We start from the raw sequence: 19,572 nt of genomic DNA on the forward strand, positions 1-19,572 counted from the left end.
TACAAAGTTCAAAATTCTTTTAAAGAAGACAACATAGTTCAGACATTCAACTATATAATATTCACAATGTGCAGCACCCAACCAAAAATGACTAGTATAAGAATCAGAAGAATGTGACCCATAATCAGGAGAAAACTAAGTCGATAGAAACAGACATGGAAATGACAGAGATTATGGAACTCACAGACAAGGATAAGTTAAAGTTAAAAGTTAAACAGTTACTATAGCAATATACTCATATTTTATAGAAAACATAACTATAATGAGGAGAGAAATCAAACATATAAAGAGTCAAAGGAACTTTTAGAGATAAAAAGTACAATATCTGAAGTAAAAATTTTATTAGATTTGACCGTAGATTTGACCTTGCAGAAGAAAATACAGTTAATCTTGAAAACATAACAATAGAATACAAAGTAAATGAAGCTCCTTTTAGTAGTTAACCCCCTGTTACTATAATAATATTTTGTAACACAAATAAAAACTTTATTTATTAAAATTACTTGTTAAAATTACTGCTGTGGTTTCTATTTCCTGACTGGATCCTGACTGGTACAGCAAGCCTGCTGAATACAAAGTCAGTACACAAAAATCAATTGTTTCTAAATACAGACAACAAACAATTGGAAACTGGAATTTTAAAAACAATATATAATAAAAAATTGAAATCATAAAGTGCTAGAACAACTGGGTATTAGTATGGGAAAAATGAAACTTTGTCATTAACTTAACACTAGACATAAAAATTACTCAAATTGGATCATAGACTTAATTGTAAAAGCTAAAATGATACTTTCAGGAGAAAACATAAGAGGAAATCTTCACGCAAACAGGGGGTACACAAAGATTTTCTTTTAAAGGAGACAAAAGGCAATAAAGCAAAAAACCTAGCAAATTGAACTTTATCAAAATTAAAAACTTTTGCTATTCTAAAGTCAAGATTTTAAAATGAGAAAGGCAGCCACAGACAGGGAGAAAATACTTGCAATGCATATACATATGATTAATACATTTGACAAGGGACTACTATCCTGAATTTATAAAATATCTTCCTTTACCACTCAATAGTATTAAGATAAATAAACCAATTTTAAAAATGCATAAAATATTTGAACATACAGTTCAAGGAAGAAGGTATATGGATGACCAATAAGCACTTGAAAAGCTCGGTATCTTCGTGTAGATATAAAGATAAAAGAAATAACATGTAGAAATACTAGGACAAAACAGGATCATATTCTACATGTCAATTCTAACTTTTTTATTGTAATAATCACGGAGCAGCACAGAGAAGTGCGTTATATATATATATATATGGTATATAGTATATATATTTAGCAACAAAATGAACCCATGTGTAACCACTGCCCAGGGGAAGACTAGCAGATCACCAGCACCCTAAATACCAGAAGCCCCCATTGTATCCATAGCAATCACAGTCTTCTCATTCTTCATCCATTTTAACTCACTCCCTATGTCAATTTTAACTACTATGAATATTTCCTTGATTTATTTTATGATTTAATCTTCTATGCTAGCGAACCTAAACAATATCATCTAATTTTGCCTGCTTTTTGGACCTTACATAAATGGACTCATATTGTAGGTATACTTATTTTTGTTGCTTTTTATTTTTTGCTTAATATTATGTGTGTAAAGATTAATTCAGATCATCCCCCATGACTATGATTTGTTCATTTTCTTTTAGTATGGTATTCCATTGTATAAACATATCACAACTTATTTATTGACCCTACCATTGATGGATATTTGAGTTGTTGCCTATTTCTGGCTCTTACAAATAAGCTCTTACAAACATTGTCATATATGTATCCTGCTATATATATGCATGAATTTCTTTAGGAAGTATTCCTAGGAATGGATTCTGAATCATAAGAATATGTATATTTTTTAACTTTGTTACAGAATGCCAAACTATTTTTCTGATGTGGTTGTACTAATTTACATTCTCAACATCAGTGTATAAGAGTTCCAGTTGCTCCACATCCCCTCTAACACATTATATTACCAGGCTCTTCCATTTTAGCCAATCTGATTTCATTTCCCTGATTGCTGACTAAAAAGCTGGGTACCTTTTTATGTTTAGTAGCCATGTTGATATTCTCTTTTGGGAAGCCTTTTTAAAGTACCCATATTTGTATTAGGATGCCTGTCGTTTTCTTGTTGGTTATTTCTGAGTGGTGGGAAATTGAATAATTTGTTTTTTATTTCCTTTTTTGCTATTTTATTAACTATTTAAATAATGAAATAATAAAAAATTTTAAATAATAGAAACACATACAAACTTGCTTTAGTCTACGTGGTATTTCATTGTATAGACGTATCTTAAACTATTTAACCAATCTTCTAATGATGGAAATAAAGATTATTTCCAATTAAAAAGTATTATAAACAACAATGCAATAAACAGTCTTGCACAAACACCGTGTTGGAGGAGAGGGGCAATGGGTGTTGAACGGTGGGGAGCATGGCACTGATGAGAACCCAGAACAAATTGTTTTCTTCTTCCCTACCATGAACATGCTTCCCTGAAAGTCATGTCTGTATGCTGGCTCAGGTACATGAGGGAACAGGTAAGAAAGGAGCAAGACAAAAGAAGAAAAAAGAAGATGATCAAAGATTGAAGGGAGTCTGGTTTTGTTCCCATTTTTTTAAATTACAGAAACGTTCAAACAGAGAAATTGAAAGAAGATCATAAGGAATACACACAGAGCAATCACTAAGCTCAACAATTGTTAACTTCTTGCAATATTTGCTGCATATTTGCCTTTTTACCAGAGCGATTTTAAATTAAGCAGCAGGCAACCTGACACTTCACCCTTCAGTGTTTCCACCTATATCTCCTACAAATAAAGACTTTCTCCTATATACCCTCCTCATACAAACAATACAGCATTATCACCAAGAAAAATAAACCATAATCTAGTGGTACATATTACCCAGACCATAGTTTTTGAGCAGAGCAAATTGTTCATGAATTAGGTGGGAGTGGGGATGCAGGGAAGAAGTCTTCAAAGAAGAGGAGTATCATTGTTCCCTCACCTCTCCCCACCTCTCACCACAATCTAAAGGCACGGGATGTAAGCGGCTATTAAGATCCAAGTTTTTATTCCTATTTTTTAAAGATTTTTTTCTGAGAAGCAAAGAAATATATATTCATTATAGAAAATGTAGACAGTGAAAAGCTATCCACAAAACCATCAGTACAGTGAAAAGCTATCCACAAAACCATCCCTTTTTCTTTTTTAAGAATCTCACAGAGACTGAGGCAAACAAGTGAACATTCATGGAAAAAACGTTGTCCTCGGTCTAAATCCTACTGGTGTTTGGTTCTTCCCCTTGCTTTTCTGTAGGTGGGGTCACTGGGCATGGCTGGATCTCACCCCAGACTCAGTCACATTTTAGTCCTGTAGTTTGTAACCTGGAAACCTGCCTACCTGCTAGAAGAAATTTGGAATGAAGGCTCTGCGTCCAGGTGCCAAAGCCAGGCCTTATTATATACACTTCACAACTCTGCCTACTTAAAAAAAATTATTTTTCCTCCCACAGATGGAAGCTCCAGATGAACTGTCTTGCCAGCTTCTCCCCACTGGAATATTCAGAGAGCTCTCAGACCTCTCCAGGAAGGAGAAAAACAACTTCCTGGTAGGAACACAGTGTTGGAGACTGAAGTTAGAGCTTGAAACAAACAACTTGCAAATCACTCAGAGTCAGGCAGCCGGCATGTGCCAGGACTTGCTCAGCACCTGGTGTCCAAGGGCGCAGCCTTCCTTCTCTTTCTGACATGCGGGAGGATTTGCCAGCTAGTTACACCGCAGCTAGGGTTTCAAAGGGTAACTCTAGACTTTTCCACAGGGAGGAAACACACCCCTCCTCCTCACCACTTCCCCATCATCTGCACCATCTCTATCATCGTGAGTCAGAGCTCTCACCTCTCCAACTCCTGCCCTTCCCCTCCCCACCCCGCTATCTAACGGCCACCTGCTCTTCGCTCCTTACCAGCTCTGAGCAAGTGGTCTCAGAGTGCAGAGCCAGGAGAGAAACACCTTCTTGCAAACTCTCCTTCAGGTCTAGAGTCCTTCCAGTGCCAACATTGTTTTTCTAACTTCTTCTCTAAAGCGAAACTCAGAACACAGCGGGGTAAAAATGCACATCTCTGAAGAACAGTGCCCTTCCTTGCCCTGGGACTCCCCCAGGGTGGGCTGTGGTTCAGATCTTCTCTACGGAAGTAACCTGTTGCTGCTTTCATTAACTGGTTTCTAGAACACTGCTTCACTTTTGCATACATCTGGTATCTTCCAGGATACTGGTTCCGGCCTCAATTGTAATGTCTGCAGTTTGGACTTTAGCATGATGACCTAAATCCTAGTAATAGCAATTACAATCACAATGATGTTCATAACAGCCCTTTCTACGTGTGTGTAAGTCTAAAGTTTTCAATGGCACTCTGGTACTGGAGCCAGACAGATGAGTGAAAGTGGAGATAACGTTAGTGTAAAAAGGTGGTAACTTCTAGCTGGCGATACAACTTGTTTGTACAGTATATATATATAAAATTGTAAATAATTTAGACCAAAATTAATCTGACCTCCTCACCCCTCCCTCACCATTAGTGGGAATAGTGGCACGGGCCGGTGGAGTGAAGGGTGAAAACTTAATATGCAATATTGCTTAAAACTGAATCTAATCTAAAAATTAAACAACATCTTTAGTTCAATCTCTCTTCCTAAAAATGCCCAGACACTCAGAGGCTTCTCTCCCCTGTCTCTCTCCTTAAACAGGTATGCAGGTATCTTGCACACTAGATACCTAGATGTGAGTTTTACAGGATATCAGGAGGTACATGAAACTCAGGGTTTGGGGCACTGGGTACAACATACCCAGATGAATTCTGGGTCCATCCAAGATAACATCCTTGTCCAAATGCCCCAGTGGCATGGACAGTACCCCCCCTTCCGTCAGTTAAGGCCTTACTCATGTGACATAACTGCCTCCTTCCCTCCCTGAAGCCAAGAGTGAGGAAATTTACAACATCCCGTTTCTGTTGCTCTTTTTCTTTATTTATCCCTTTCTCTTTCTACAATTTGCCAGGCAAGAAAAGGGATGGGCTATTGGCCTTTTACTACCCCTAAATCCTCATACCCTAGAGCCAGCCTACTACCTGAGCAGCAGGTTATACCTGCTCTGCAGCATGCGACAACACTATAAACTGGATCCTCCATGCTTACCTCCATCCTCAATACTCCAAAAGAAGCCATAAAAATTTTAAATATTATTACAAGGAAATTATCCAACTTGCAAGTTGCCTTGCTGTCTAATTTGCCCTTGTATCTCAGAATCTAAGGATTATCTTCTTTTTTGTCTCTGATTTTTTTCCTTGACGAATCCTAATCTTCCTCTCCATTCCCACACTCCACCCCAAGAAGATGCCAGCCGGGGGCCAATGAGAGCAAAGATCAGATTCCCAGAAAGACAGAAGAAAAAAGCACATCAACAGTTTCTAATAAGTAACTCCTTTATATCAAGCAACCCTTTCACTGAGTTACACTAGGTTTAAATAAGATATTGCATGTAAATTGCTTAGAAAAAATACTTAGTCAATGGATATGCAATAAAATGTAGTTATTAATTGTTATTTGTCACTCATTGTGTCATCTAACCACTGAAATGTGTGAGGCAGTTTGACCAGGTGGTATTCTCCATTTTACAAATTAGAAACATGAGGCTCAAAGGCACTGCTATTTTCTGTAGGTCAAATGAAAACTAAGCAGTGGGGACAAATTAGGGTTCAGAGTTTGTTACCTCTTCTCCTGTACTCAGAGTTTTAATCTTCCTTTCTTAATCAAGTTGCACCTCTTATATATAACTTTCTAGAACTCTTAGATCAAAGGTCAGCAAGCTTTTTCTGTTAAGGGTCAGATAATAAATATTTCAGGTATTGCGAGCCCAGAGGACTCTGTCAAAAATATTCACCTCTGCTATTGTAGCACAAAAGCAGCCACAGGAAGTACATGGACAAATTGCTGTGGCTGTGTTCCAATAAAACTTTATTTACAAAAACAAGCAGTGGGCCAGATTTCACCCAAGGGCTATAGATGGCTGACCTCTACTTCAAATCAATACCAAGTGCTTGGTACATAGTGAGGGATCCAAAATGAGTCTAGAAAGATAAATGAATAAAACAATGATTTGTCCTACTTTGAATTCTTTTAGCCCTACAAGGTTCTATTATCTAATCTAATAGTAAATTTCATGTACTTGTATTATTCAATGTAATTTCATATGTCTCTTCTTTTTCCATGTATAAAATAATATTGAATATGCATCTTGTTACTTTCCAGTCAGATAGGCCTGGAATTAAGACCTAACTTTTCCATTTGGGCAAGTTAATTTACCTGGAACTTCTGTTACCTCATTTGCAAAATGGGGATAAGGATACTTATTTAACAGTAGTCTGAGGTTCAGAAATTATGTAGGCACAGTGCCAAGTGAATGGTAGATAGGGATTAGACTACAGTCCTGCAGACAGGGACTTCTTTTATCCAAACTTTCCTATTTTTAGTCTTCCTCATCGCTTTTTAAGTGGATGGGAATTGGGAAGGGTGGTGATTCTGGTCTGGCATGTGAGGGAAGGAGGCTACAGACTGGGAGGCAGGCCACGTGCTGAGGTGGCTTAGATGCTGCTTCCTCTCTCTAGCTGTGTCTAACTTCTGAGGTTTCGCAGAGGGCCAGGGAAATGTCCCCACTCTCGGCTTGAGCTCATTGCTCAAAGCAGCTGTTCCAGGAGCTATCCATAGTAACATGTTCAAGACCTACGTTTGAAATGCACTGTTGAAGATTTTAACACTTCACTGTCTAGGTTAAACTCTTCAATTGACATACATAAGAAAGCTTCACACTTTCTTCATGGTGAAGAAAAACCTGAAGTGGGGATATGACCAGTCAAAGAAGGAAGAAGTCCCCACAACAGTCGAAAGACCAGAAAGATCCTGGGGGTTCGAAGACATGAATAAACAATCCTAGCACTGCTTGTCACTCGCTGTTTGACCTAGAGCAAGACGAACTGATCCTTTCCTCTGGACCTCAATATTTTCCAAATCTCAGTAATTTATTTCCCATCTTCATAATTCTTATCATGTCCATGTATCCCCATACTATTACTTTTTCTATACTTCAACTAAATCAACTAATTTATTTTACTTAGCCTTATCCTTCACAATAATACCTATTATATAATATTACAGGTACGCTAATTATATTTTTTCTATTGCACATTATAATAAATACACACATACCTATTGAAATATCAATTGTAACTATCATGATAAAAATGTTCTCTTTTCCCAATCCTTCCCTTTACAATCTAGACAGGTTTTCCTTTTCAAAGAAAACCTGTTTTTTACCCAAGTGAGACTGGTTCTTTTTTTTTTTTTAATATTTATTTATTTATTTATATTTTTGGCTGCTTTGGGTCTTAGTTGCAGCACGCAGGATCTTTCGTTGCAGTGCACAGGCTTCTCTCTCTAGTTGCAGTGTGCGGGCTCCAGGGCGTGTGGGCTCTGAAGTTGCGGCTCGCGGGCTCTCTAGTTGTGGTGTGTGGGCTCAGTTGCCCCGCGGCATGTGGGAGCTCAGTTGCCCCGCGGCATGTGGGAGCTTAGTTCCCTGACCAGGGATTGAACTGGTGTCCCCTGAATTGCAAGGTGGATTCTTAACCACTGGACCACCAGGGAAGTCCCAAGACTGGCTCTTGAACAAGAGAGAGGCCCTGGCCCTTCTGCCCCCAAAATTCCTTGATGAAGAACCTGGCCTCTGAAGAGGGGTCATGGAGCGGCAACCAGCTTTATCTTGAGGGAACTGAACTACATGTTTCTATAAGAGATGGACTGTGCCAAAATACCATACAATGGAATTAACATCACTATTTTTGTATTTAGTAGGTCAATGCTATCTTATTTGAGTGTAGGTCACATAAACAAATGCATCTATTACACCAATTTTATTTTCCTTCCAGAGTGGTCATTTTTTGGGATTTAGTGAACACGTGTACATCTTATTTCTACATAAAACCATTTGTGTGAGTTAGAAACACCTGCATAAGTAGTATTCTCTCTTAAAATTAGTCTCATCAGTTTTGGTTTTCCAGGATTAATATACCCAGAGGCCACACAAAGCTAATTTAAGTAGTATATTTTCATTCTCTTATGCAGCTGATTGATTTTCTATCACTCTCTCCAATTAGGAACTTGAACCTTTTATCTTAGAATCATTATTCAAATCGTAACATTTATTAAAAGGGTTGGGAAATTTTTGCCTTCTGTCTTTTGTTTATTCATCATGAGTAATGGTGGAAATGGACAATTTAACTAAAGGAAATTGTTCCACTTTTTTCAGTTTTGGTGTTTCTTGCAAACTTTCAACTATATCCTAACATGGAAAAGAAACTAAAGAATATTAAGACCAGTCCCTATAATTCATTTAGGAAACATATATACATTTAGCTGAAGCCAAGTAATTATTGCTCAGGTTAATACTACTAACTTCCTGTAGAATAAGGCCATCAGTCACGGTGAATTAAAATTGTAGACCATCAATTGCAATGATCCAGTTGGTTAACAGCCGCTACTAATTTTCATTTGATAAGACTAAAGTGTGGTCCAGTGCAAAAGACTGAGCAGGTAGCTGCAGGCTGCTGAAGCATTTCATCTGAACCAGGTGAGCTCTTTGTAGGTGTCCAGAGCTTGCAACTTTTGAGCTCTCATGTAAAGTGCATGCCGGTGTGAGATGCAGTGCAGCTACTGCGGAGCTGGAGAGAACATCATCTGTCTTAGGGGTATCCCTTTGCAGCCTGAAGTACTGACCACCAGGTAGGGCTCTGGGACAAGAGCAGCAGAAATCACTTCTCACTCACTGGGAGGTCTAAGGTCTCCAAGGGCTGGGTTTGCTTTGTTAGGGTTGTTTTTCTCTGAGTTGTTCTTGTTGGCTGTCTTAATGAAGTGGGTAGGAGAAGACTGAAAAGCCAGGATGTTGAGCTGGGGATGCAAAATATTATTATTATTCCTAAATTGCATCCCTTTCATTAGACTCAGTTCACTCTGCTGGGATGCAGTTAGGAGTCAAACTTGATTTTGAGTCTGCCACTTACTAGCTGAGTGAACTTGTAAAAGTTATGTACCCTTTCTGAACCTCAATTTGCTCATGTGGAAAATTATGATAATGATATCAACCATCCCTTAAAGCTGCTATGGAAAGTAAATGGAAGAATGCACATAGAGTGCTTAACACAGTGCCTGGCATGATGTAAGGATTCTGAACGGGGTAGCTATTGTGTTATGTTGTTTTCCACATATGCACAGGCCACCATCCTGACCTGGGATGGTACATTCCCATGCTTTCTCCTAATTTGTCTGGACCCTCTCAGAAACCACAGACACACACATCTCCCATTTGGCCCAGAATGCTCATAAAAGCCTGCCGATCTTGTTATTACACACCTTTACGTTTTTCCCTACCAACCTCTGTTATCCCTATTCATGGGGCCAACAGTGTGCTTATTTATACATTTCACCAGCATCGTTGAGCATCTGGATGGGCCAAACATTGGGATAAACCAGAGGCGAGCAAAGCAGACAGGACCCTTAATCTTTGAAAGTTACCGTCCACCAGGAGACACAGAACAGTCAACAGCAATAACAATTGACACAAGAAATACCAGTTGCCGTGGGAACACATAGTAGGAACATCTATCCTCATCTTCGGTGGTATGGGTGGGGAGTCAGGGGAACTTAGCTTTGCTTTCTTCCACAGCAAATTCTTATACCCCGAATCCAGCCAGCTATCACCAAAGTACAAGTCTCTGGTTACCAAAGGGGCCAGGTAGCAAATGGATGATATGCCAGTATCAGGGTATTACATGTGTAGTTGGCAGCACCCACTCAGACACAAATCACAGGGTCTTAATATGGTTGTGAACAAAAAGTCGATCTATGGGCAAATACATTCTCGATTTTACAACTCAAACTCAAGTGCTCATGGGAATGCCCTGGGTGACAGTGTGATTTCTAGTACATCATTTTTTTTAATTTTTAGACTTTTAAGCCAGCATTTCTACAAATAACATGAGAGAGAAACATTTTTTTGTCAGTCAGTATCCCCATACCACTTGCTGAATGATCAGCTCATCTCTTGCCCATTCGTTTCAAATGCCAACTTTCTCATATGCAAAGTTTCCATTTATTTATGAGTATATTTCCAGGCTCTCTGTCTTGACCCATTTGTCAATGCCACACTCTTCCCATTGCTATAGTTCTATAATATGTTTTGTTACATAGTAGGGCAAGGCCTCTCTTTGTTCTCTAAATTTTTCTTGGATGTTTGAAATCCATATTAAATGTCTTTACAAAGAAGCTGAGTCTGAAAATCTATTGGTTTACATATCTCTATGTCAAACTCTAATTTGTGGCTTATGCACTGCTTTTCATTATCTATTATGTCCAACACTATCAGGTCATCTCAGATTCTCTTTGTTTATATAATAAAAACAGGGTAGTAGAAATACTATGGCTTGAGTAACTGCAGGATCTAGATTTGAAACTAGGCCCTGCCATTTGCCAGCTGTATGACCTGGGGGACAGCATTTACTCTTCCTAAACCTCAGTTTCTACATTTATAACATGGAGATAAGAACAACCGGTCTCATAAGGTATTGTGAGGATTCTATAAGAGAAAGCAATAAAGATTTTATCAAAGCTCCTGTGCCACACTCACAGAGATACTAGAAGCTATGGATATGAAAAATAGGCTGTGATTTTTTTAAATGCTACATAGTGCTCAGTATCATTATTGGAGAAATTGGCTTGAATATTTCACAGCTGAATAAAAGCTTGTCCTGGAACTGGGAGTCTATATATCCTTTGGTTTTCAGGCAATGGAAAGTTTGATGCCCTCATCTTATTCTGTGGCCTCTACTTTTAAGATGCTTGAGTGGTAAGCCACATGTCCAAATCTTTGGCTTTTAGCCACAAGCCACAAAGGAAACTCCAAATTTCAATAAGTGTATCTGCCAAACTCAAATGGGCCATGGTTCTACCTGGGGGTCTTGTGAGACTGAGGCAACACATAATGCAACACGTGGACAGGATAAACCAAGGGGGCCAGAGTCTGCATCCCAAGAAAATTACCTTACGAAATGACTATCAGGAAACCAATCATCTTGGCCTGTAAATAACTCCATGTACAGTAATGTGGTTGTCACTTCATATTTGCTACTTCTCAACTGGAAGAAAAGGAAAATGCAAAAGTGTGAGATAAGTCTATAAGTATCTTTTAAGAGACTACTGCAAATTTAATTAACTGAGCAATTGAGTCAGACTTCTTTAAATTTAGATCTGAAATACGAGGGGTTCCTTCAGAGCTTTATTCTTGTTGGAATGGGGCAGTGCTGGCAGGAGGAGAAAAAACAAAACAACTTAAAATGTTCCACTAAATGTTAGCTCAGTAATGTTTCATCATTAAGAAAGGATTAAAAGGAAGAATTGTTTTGTCCCTTATAATCAGTAGAGTACACTAGAAAAACTGTACCCCAGTTGGTCTATATTTCTCCGAGAAATAGGACAGGGCCCAGTAAACAATTTCACTACATTAAATAAACATCATGATCCCTACTAAGTGTAAAGCACTAGGCATTGTAGGAAGTAAAATGGTGCCTAAGAGGTGGCCCCTACCGTCCAAGATCCCAAAGTCTAGGGGAAGATACAGGTGTGCAGCTGTATGTGGATCACAAGGTCCACATGGCTGAGTCCCCATGGTAGAGGCAAAGGTCCCATGAGGAGGAGGAGAGGACAGAGGATGAGGAGAGGATCTTCAATCATCGGGCCACATTACAGAGGTGGTAGGAACACTGAATCAAAGGGGTCCTCAGACAAGATGCACCCTTCTGCCACCTCCTGCTCCACACAGAAGCAGGTGGGGCCAGCCATGCCCAATGACAGACAGCAGGTTGGGGAGGTCTGTCTTCCCTTCTCCTTCAGGCAGCAGGTTGGGTATGTGAACTTGGAGTTGGCTCTGCAGGTCCAGGTCATCTCCCCTGCCTCCCTTCCTTTCTGCCTCCTTCCTCTCCTTTATACTTCCCTTCCTCCTTCTCTTTCTTGCTCTTTTCCTTCCTTTTTCCCTCCTTCCATCCCTCCTTTCCTATTCCCCTTCCTTCCCCCGAGCCTTCCCTTCCTCCTTCCCTTTCTACCTTCTTTCCTTCCTCATCCCTCTCTGCCTTTCTTCCTCCCTTCTTGTTCTCTCTTGCTCTGAGGCCCAAATACCCACTCACTCTCTGTGTCTGTCTGGCTCTCTCTTCAACATATCCAACAAACATACCGCACAATAAACATGCCACACAATAAAAACCATTCTCAATACTTCTATCTGGGGAAGTGGGCATAGGTGGTCTAATCAGATTTCTGCCTATACTGTCTTTTCAATACAGCTTTCACTGCAGTCTTGCCCTGAGGTGGGAGGGATTTTCAAGGAACTGCATTAAATACAGCGATGCAGTACTTTGTTTCCCCCATGGCTAGCTAGCTGTGTTTGTCCGCTCCTTTGCGGGGGGGAAGGCTAAAGGAGGTGGGGAGGGGCACCAAGCCCCTGTCTGGAGAATTTCACACAGGCTGATACGACATGCGAGCATGTCTTAGAGGAGGTGAGATTTGAGCCAGGCTTTGGATACAGCACAAACAATTTTCTATTTGGGGAAGAGCAGACCTGAAGTTAACCCAAGGAAGGCTCATCTCTTCACTCCATCTCTGCCCTCCTGGAGCAGCCAGACCTTTAAATCTAGGGCATCTTGAATTAATCCCTGTGCTGTTTGAAATCATCCTATAAGTTCCTCATCTTTGAGCCCTGTACTAATGTCAGGTTAGAGGACTCAGAAGCAGTGTCAGGAACACATTTATTCCCAGAGGATTTGGGCCAATATTGCCATAGTGATACTAGAAATTATGACAAAATCTGACTGTCTCACAAAGAGGCACCTATCACCTCTTTGTGAAATCTATTCTCGGGAAATTTCTAAGCTGAATATTTTGAGCATCCACTTTAAGCATCTTTGGGATATCTGTGTCAGTCTGGTACCTCTAGGAAATGATATATTTCTTTAGGATTTAGGATCATGGTTTGGGACAGCTGGCAAGAAATGTCACTGCCAGCTTGTTGGTAGCACTGAGCAACTGAGATTGTGCTCATCAAGGAGGAGGCGAGCACATACAGTGTTCTAAGTACGTGCTGGGCACTGGGCGCTTCATGTGTCATCCTTACAAAGTCCCTGTGAGTTAGGCGCAATTGGTATTCTCCCTTTACAGGCCAGGAATCAGGGGACAGAGAGGGGAAGTACTTTGTGCCTTAGAGAACTCAGTCAACCGGTGTAAGGCAGAACGTCAGGTCCATGAGGATGGAGATCTTTGGGTTTCTTCCCCTGCTATATCCCAAGTTTCTGCACAGTGCCTGGCACATAGTAAATGTTCAGTAAATACTTTATGAATGAATAAAGCAAGACTGCAATATAAACCCAGCAGTCTGGCTCTAGACTCTGTGCCCTTGGTATGGAAGGGGATCAGAATATGCCATCCCCAAATATGCCACTTTGGCATAAGAGTTATTTTGAACTGAAAGTGATTGAGAAACAGCAGATGCAAGAAAAGCTCTCTGCCCTCCCCCTTCCTGTCTAAAAGCAGGGTATAAATGTCCTTTTGTGAAGGTGAGTCCACTCCCCTCTCCCACACCAGGAAGAGGAGACAACTTTTATTACTGGAGGCAGCATTTACTTGAATCTGCATAAACAAATATTACTGAACTCTTACCTTCCATTAGTTTCTCCCATATATTTACTTTCCCACAAATTACTGTCCCTAGAAGCCCAAACTCTTTTCCTTTGTCTTGTCACCTCTCCACAAATTTATGGCTCTTTGTTAAAATAGTACATAAGCTCTCAGGCCCAACTGTTTCTTTGGGTTTTCATGTCCTTTTCTATGAGACCCTTACATATACACACAAGATGTTAACATCAAATACAAATTATATAAACTTTATCCTGTTAATCTACTTTTGTCAGTTGAATTTACATGGCCCTGATATTGAACCTAAGAGGGTTTTCCTCCCCATAGCACATGATGTCATTTCTCTCTTCTCTAGCCTTCCTGTGTTTCCCCATCTTTTCCCTAGACTGCAGTTCTCAAACTTTAGCCTGTATCAGCATCACCTGGAGGGCTTCTTTCAGCAGACTGCTGAGCCCCACCCCAGAGTTTCTGACCAGTAGGTCTAGGATGAGGATTGAAAATATACACTTTTAACAAGATTCCTGGAGCTGCTGAGGCTGCTGGTCTGGAGACCACACTTTGAGAACCCCTGCCCTAGGCCAAAAATCCCTTTTAAGCTCTACATTTTTATACAAACATTCTTTCCCTTTATCTACCAGAAGAGGGAAAGCTTATCCTGTTCACAATGCTGAGGGAAAGAAAGAATAAATGAAAATTTCCTTCTCCATTTCAGCAGAAGCATACTCCAGAGCAGAAGGAGATATTGCCAGAGTAATAGAGGAGACCCATAATTTATAATTAGAGAACCTGGATTCAAGTCCTGGCTCCTAGCCAAGTCAGTTGATCTTTCTGCTCCTCATTCTGTAAACAGGAGCATGTGGATAATTCCCTGCCTTTTCTACATCCCTGGGCAGTTGTGAGAATTAAGGGATAAAACAAGGATAGCATTTTGTAGACTCTAAAGGACTGTAGAACCAGTACGTGTTATAATGTAGTCAGCTCATAAAATCATAATGTTGGTTTTGAAACTAGAATTAACTCTGGTGGGTGATGGGTGAGTTCAGAAAGAAGTGTGGGCTCTCTTCATATACTGTACAGCTAAAACAAAATGAAACCGTGAGATGTTTCCAAGTAAAACATGAAAATTAAAGCTATATACTTCCAGATGAAATATACTTCATTATCACAGGCCAAACATAAAATAAATAGGGCAGAAATACAGCTATCCGTCCCCATAAAGAACAGGGAGGAGATTTAGTGAGCAATTCCTGAGTAACTTTAAATGCCTCTTCTATCTCTTTACTGCAGAGTCAAGAAGGGCAGAAAATTATGACATACTAATTATTATGATGGATGGGGAGCCAGTCCCTAACGTTAGCTACACTGCTGAAGCAAAGAGCAGCTCCACAGCTCACATACTTCAATAGACAAGACACTCTAGACAATAATGGGCAATACAGATTAACAACATTATGTTAAAACAGGATAATCATTCTTTTTCATTTCCTAGTTCCTTCCCATGAACCTGGTCCTGCCTTACATTTTTTTGTTTCTCGTTTCTAAGGTGCTGTGTATATCAGGCAGGCTCCTCTCCTGCTAATTAAAGGTGATGTTGTGCTTGCTTTTCCTGAGGTCACCAACAGCAGGGGTCCAGGGACCAAAGATTGATGAAACTACTGCAAGGGAACCGCCCCTTCCGAAAGCAAGATGAGGTCATGGGAGGATCAGGGATACAAAGCAAAAAAGCTCTGCAAAAATGAATTCTGCTTTTCTTTCTTTTTTTTTAAAGTGCTTTTTGAGAATTTTAACAACGCATTCAGCAAGCTGGTGTGGATAAGCTTAGAATTAAGAGGTGGGCATTTTTTTTACTTTGGTTGGAGATAAATTCCAGACAACATCACATAATTAAGCAGCCATTTAGCGATGTAAGGTCATAAATCCATTCACTCATTCATTCATTCATTTATTCATTCAGGTAGTCAGTCAGTTAGTCATAACCAGTATCTATTAAGCACCTGCCATGTGCCTGGCACTGAGGGACACCAGGGGACACAATAGTGTAGGGGACGATACAGACATGAGCCCTACTATTCCCAAGGGGGAGATTAAACAAAAATAGACAAATATGCAGAATGGCTGCAACTTGTATAAAGCGCCATGCAGGAAAGAAACAAAGGGCTGAGACAGAGACTGACAGAAGGGGCTACTTTAGGTAGAGCACTCACAGAAGTGGGGGATTAACCGACATGAGAAGGACTAAAATGAGCTATGAATTCAAAGGAGACCGATCTCAGCAAGGGAGAAGCATGTGCAAGGTACACAGGCATGGGGCAAGCTAACTTGAGGACCTGGGGTAGAAGAAGCTGACGCTGAGTGAGCAACAGGAAAGAGGAGCAGCGGCAGCCGCGGAGACACACGGGAACCAATTCCGGCAAGACCTTGTGGGTCCTTCCAGGAGCAGGTGTGAGGTATGACACTTAGTCTACATATAACAGGAACACCACGTGGGAGGCTTTCGCCTGGGGAGTGATGTGACGTTTTCTCTGAGCTGTGCTGAATGGCGAAAGGGTATGCAGTGGAAGCGGACAGCCACTAGGAGGCAGTAGTTCAAGTAAGAGACGGTGGTGGTGGTGGCGGCGGTGAAAATGGAGGGAGCCAGGAAGACTGAAGGGAAATTTGGAGATGGGCTTGATGGGACGTGCTGATGGACTGGGTAGAGGTGGGCGTCAGAGGACCTGAAGCTCGCCGGCTTCAGTGACGGCGTGGGGGGCAGCACCTTTTACTGAGCTTGGCTAGAAACGGATTTGTGGGGAAGAAAATCAAGTTCCAGGGTGGAAATCTCTCATTGCTTTTGGAGTTTGAAGGCATTGTCAGTGTTCTGACAGCATGTATACGTTCCCATAGCTCTTAGGCCACACTGATTCCACACAAAATCGTATCCTGGGAAGATGGAAATGGCTGGAAAGGTAGTTCGTTGGCCGGTCCTAGGAGAGCATCCTACACTGACTTATGAGGTGCCTCCACCAGCAACTCGTGGCGGCCGCGGTTCACAAAGATGTTACCCACAATGGCGGCAGAGTGGTTTCAGCCCAACAGACTGGCAAAAACAGGAGAAACGTACCTGCTAAACACTGAGCCATGTTTCCACCGTAGAAATTGTATTAATGACAATTTCTAGTACTGTATCTCATGTTATAATTTACGATGTATTTTAAGACAGTGCCTCTAAAACTTTCGTATGCATACAAATTACCTTGGCATTTTGTTAAAACAAAGATTCTGATTTAGTAGGTCCAGGGTGGGGCCTGAAATTTTGAGAGATGCTGAGGCCAACAATCTGAAATGACACTTGAACCATCAGGACTATAATGTACCTTATCTTTTTGCTTCTACACAGTCTTCAGGAAAGTTTAATCATCTTTATTGTACAGAAGAAAAAACTAAGCCTTAGAGAGTTTTAAAATATATCTTGTCTAAACAAGGAACAGTCAATAGGACCTAGAATGTAAACCACAGTTCACCAATACTAGTTACAATTAGAAAAATCTGTGAGGCTATGCAGGTTTTAATCCTTATTTAATAAAATTGTAATTTGGCAAACAGGTAAAAGAAAGAACTATTTAAAACAGAAGTGATCAATATATTTGCATGAGGATCAATTCAGAAAAAAAAACGTTTGAGACTATATTTAACAGATATCTTTGTGTGTGTATAATTTTATTCATTTCTTAATTGAGGTATAACTGACATACATTAAAGTGCATAAATCTAAAGTGTTCAGTTTTATTCATTTTGAACTGAGGCATAATTTATAGACATTAAAATGCATGGATCTAATGTGTAACCACCACCCAGAACAAGATATAGAGCATTTCCATCATCCCAGAAAGTTCCATCATGTCCATTTCTAGTCAGTTCTTTGATTTCTATCAACAGTGATCAATTTTGTCTGCTCTTGAACTTCATACAGTTGAAATCGTATAGTATGTACAGTCACCTGATATCCACAGGTTGTACATTGTCAGATTCAACGAACCACAGATTATGTACAGTACTATTTTTATGATCTGTGGTTGACTGAATCTGCAGATGTGGAATCTGTGGATGGAGGACCAACTATGAGACTTTGAAAATCCACAGATTTTGGTACCCAGAGCTGGTCTTGGACCCAATCCCCCCTCAGATATCAAGGAATGACTGTACTTCTTTGTGCCGGCTTCTTTCACTCAATGTAACATTTTAAGGTTCATAACCTTAAAGGTTTTTTTAGGTTTTATCAAGAACTATCCCACCTCTCACTATACAATATCTACAGTTTTCTTTCACCATGATTTCATGATTCTCCCACAATGAGAGGTTTCCCATTTGGGACTAAAATTATAGAAATTACCCATCTAGCAACCACTGAGCATTTGATTGTAATAATAAAGTTTGACCAAACTTTACTGTTGAGTAAAAAACACTTTTGAAGCTAGTTTATTTTGTCTCTTGCTGACTGGCTTTGTGAGTTACTTAATTGCACATTCTGGATTTTCTCATATTGCCTCTTAACATTGAACCCTCTAAAACAAGAAATTTCCTCAAGCAAAAATGAACAGCAATAGCCCAACATCTTTAAGACAAAGGAGTATTATTCAGTATACATTCAAACATGCAATTTTCCTCAGCCTGCTTTTTTTTTTTTTTTTATTCTTGGCAGCAGCCCTAGCAAAGGTAGAAATTTTATTGAGAAACAAACACACACACACACACACACATACAAAGCCAGAGTCAAAGATCCCAGCCTCCTGCCAGCTAACCTAGCTAACAGGTGCTCCTCTGTCAGCCATACCTGCCAATAGATAATGAAGCTCTTGATCAGCTTGTGACCACAGGGGCCCAAGTGGGATGGGTCATGCAGTTCAGTCCTCTCAGCAGCCTAGTTTTTGCATCTCTGAGATGTGAGAGTTCCAGAAATTAGATTGCAGACCATGCCTTTAAGGCTGAGAGCGTTAAACTCTAATGCTCTAGTCAACATCTGCAACTTCTTTTCAGTAGAGCTGTGTATTCCATTACACACACACACACACACAAACACACACACATGCACTCACAATATGAGTGCTTAGTATATGTACAGAGTGGGCAGAGCCATCTGCATTTGGTCCCTCCCATGCATCTGAAATAACCCTTGACTTCTGTTGTGCTGGCCGCCAGCATCCATGTCAGGGTCTATCACTTTGCAGACTGGGTTTGAGAGAAATTTTTGTTTCGGCAGGAGTTTGTTTGCATTTTATTTTTTATTTTTTGTCTCTGAGACTAGGTGGTAAAATCATATTTCTCTGTCTATCATGTAAGGTTGGGGATAAACTGCTGTAGGAGCTAGTTCTGTAATACTGAAGGGTTTTAGGGAGTAGCAAATGTTAAACTGTCTCTTTGTAATTAGAAGGCTTGCCCTGAGAGGCACAAAATGATATGTCCAAGAGGATAAACATTTTGTCCTGTTTGTCTCTGTATTCCCAACACCTAGCCCAGTGCTGGGCGGAGACTTATGCTCAATAAATATCTGTGGCATCAAGGGCATTTTGTATGCCAAAAATAAAGTAAAATAACATAGATGTTTAAAAGAAGTGATAAGGCAGACATTCCTTTCACTGACAAAGTACAGAATAATTATGGAAGAAGCAGGAAGACAACAAAAATATACTTTGGAAAAAAATGTTTATATCAAGAAAATTTCCGTAAAGTGATCCTAATGCTTTGTAAGACCAAAAAA

This window comes from Eschrichtius robustus, chromosome 12, assembly GCF_028021215.1.
Source record: "Eschrichtius robustus isolate mEscRob2 chromosome 12, mEscRob2.pri, whole genome shotgun sequence".
Classification (NCBI taxonomy): domain Eukaryota; kingdom Metazoa; phylum Chordata; class Mammalia; order Artiodactyla; family Eschrichtiidae; genus Eschrichtius; species Eschrichtius robustus.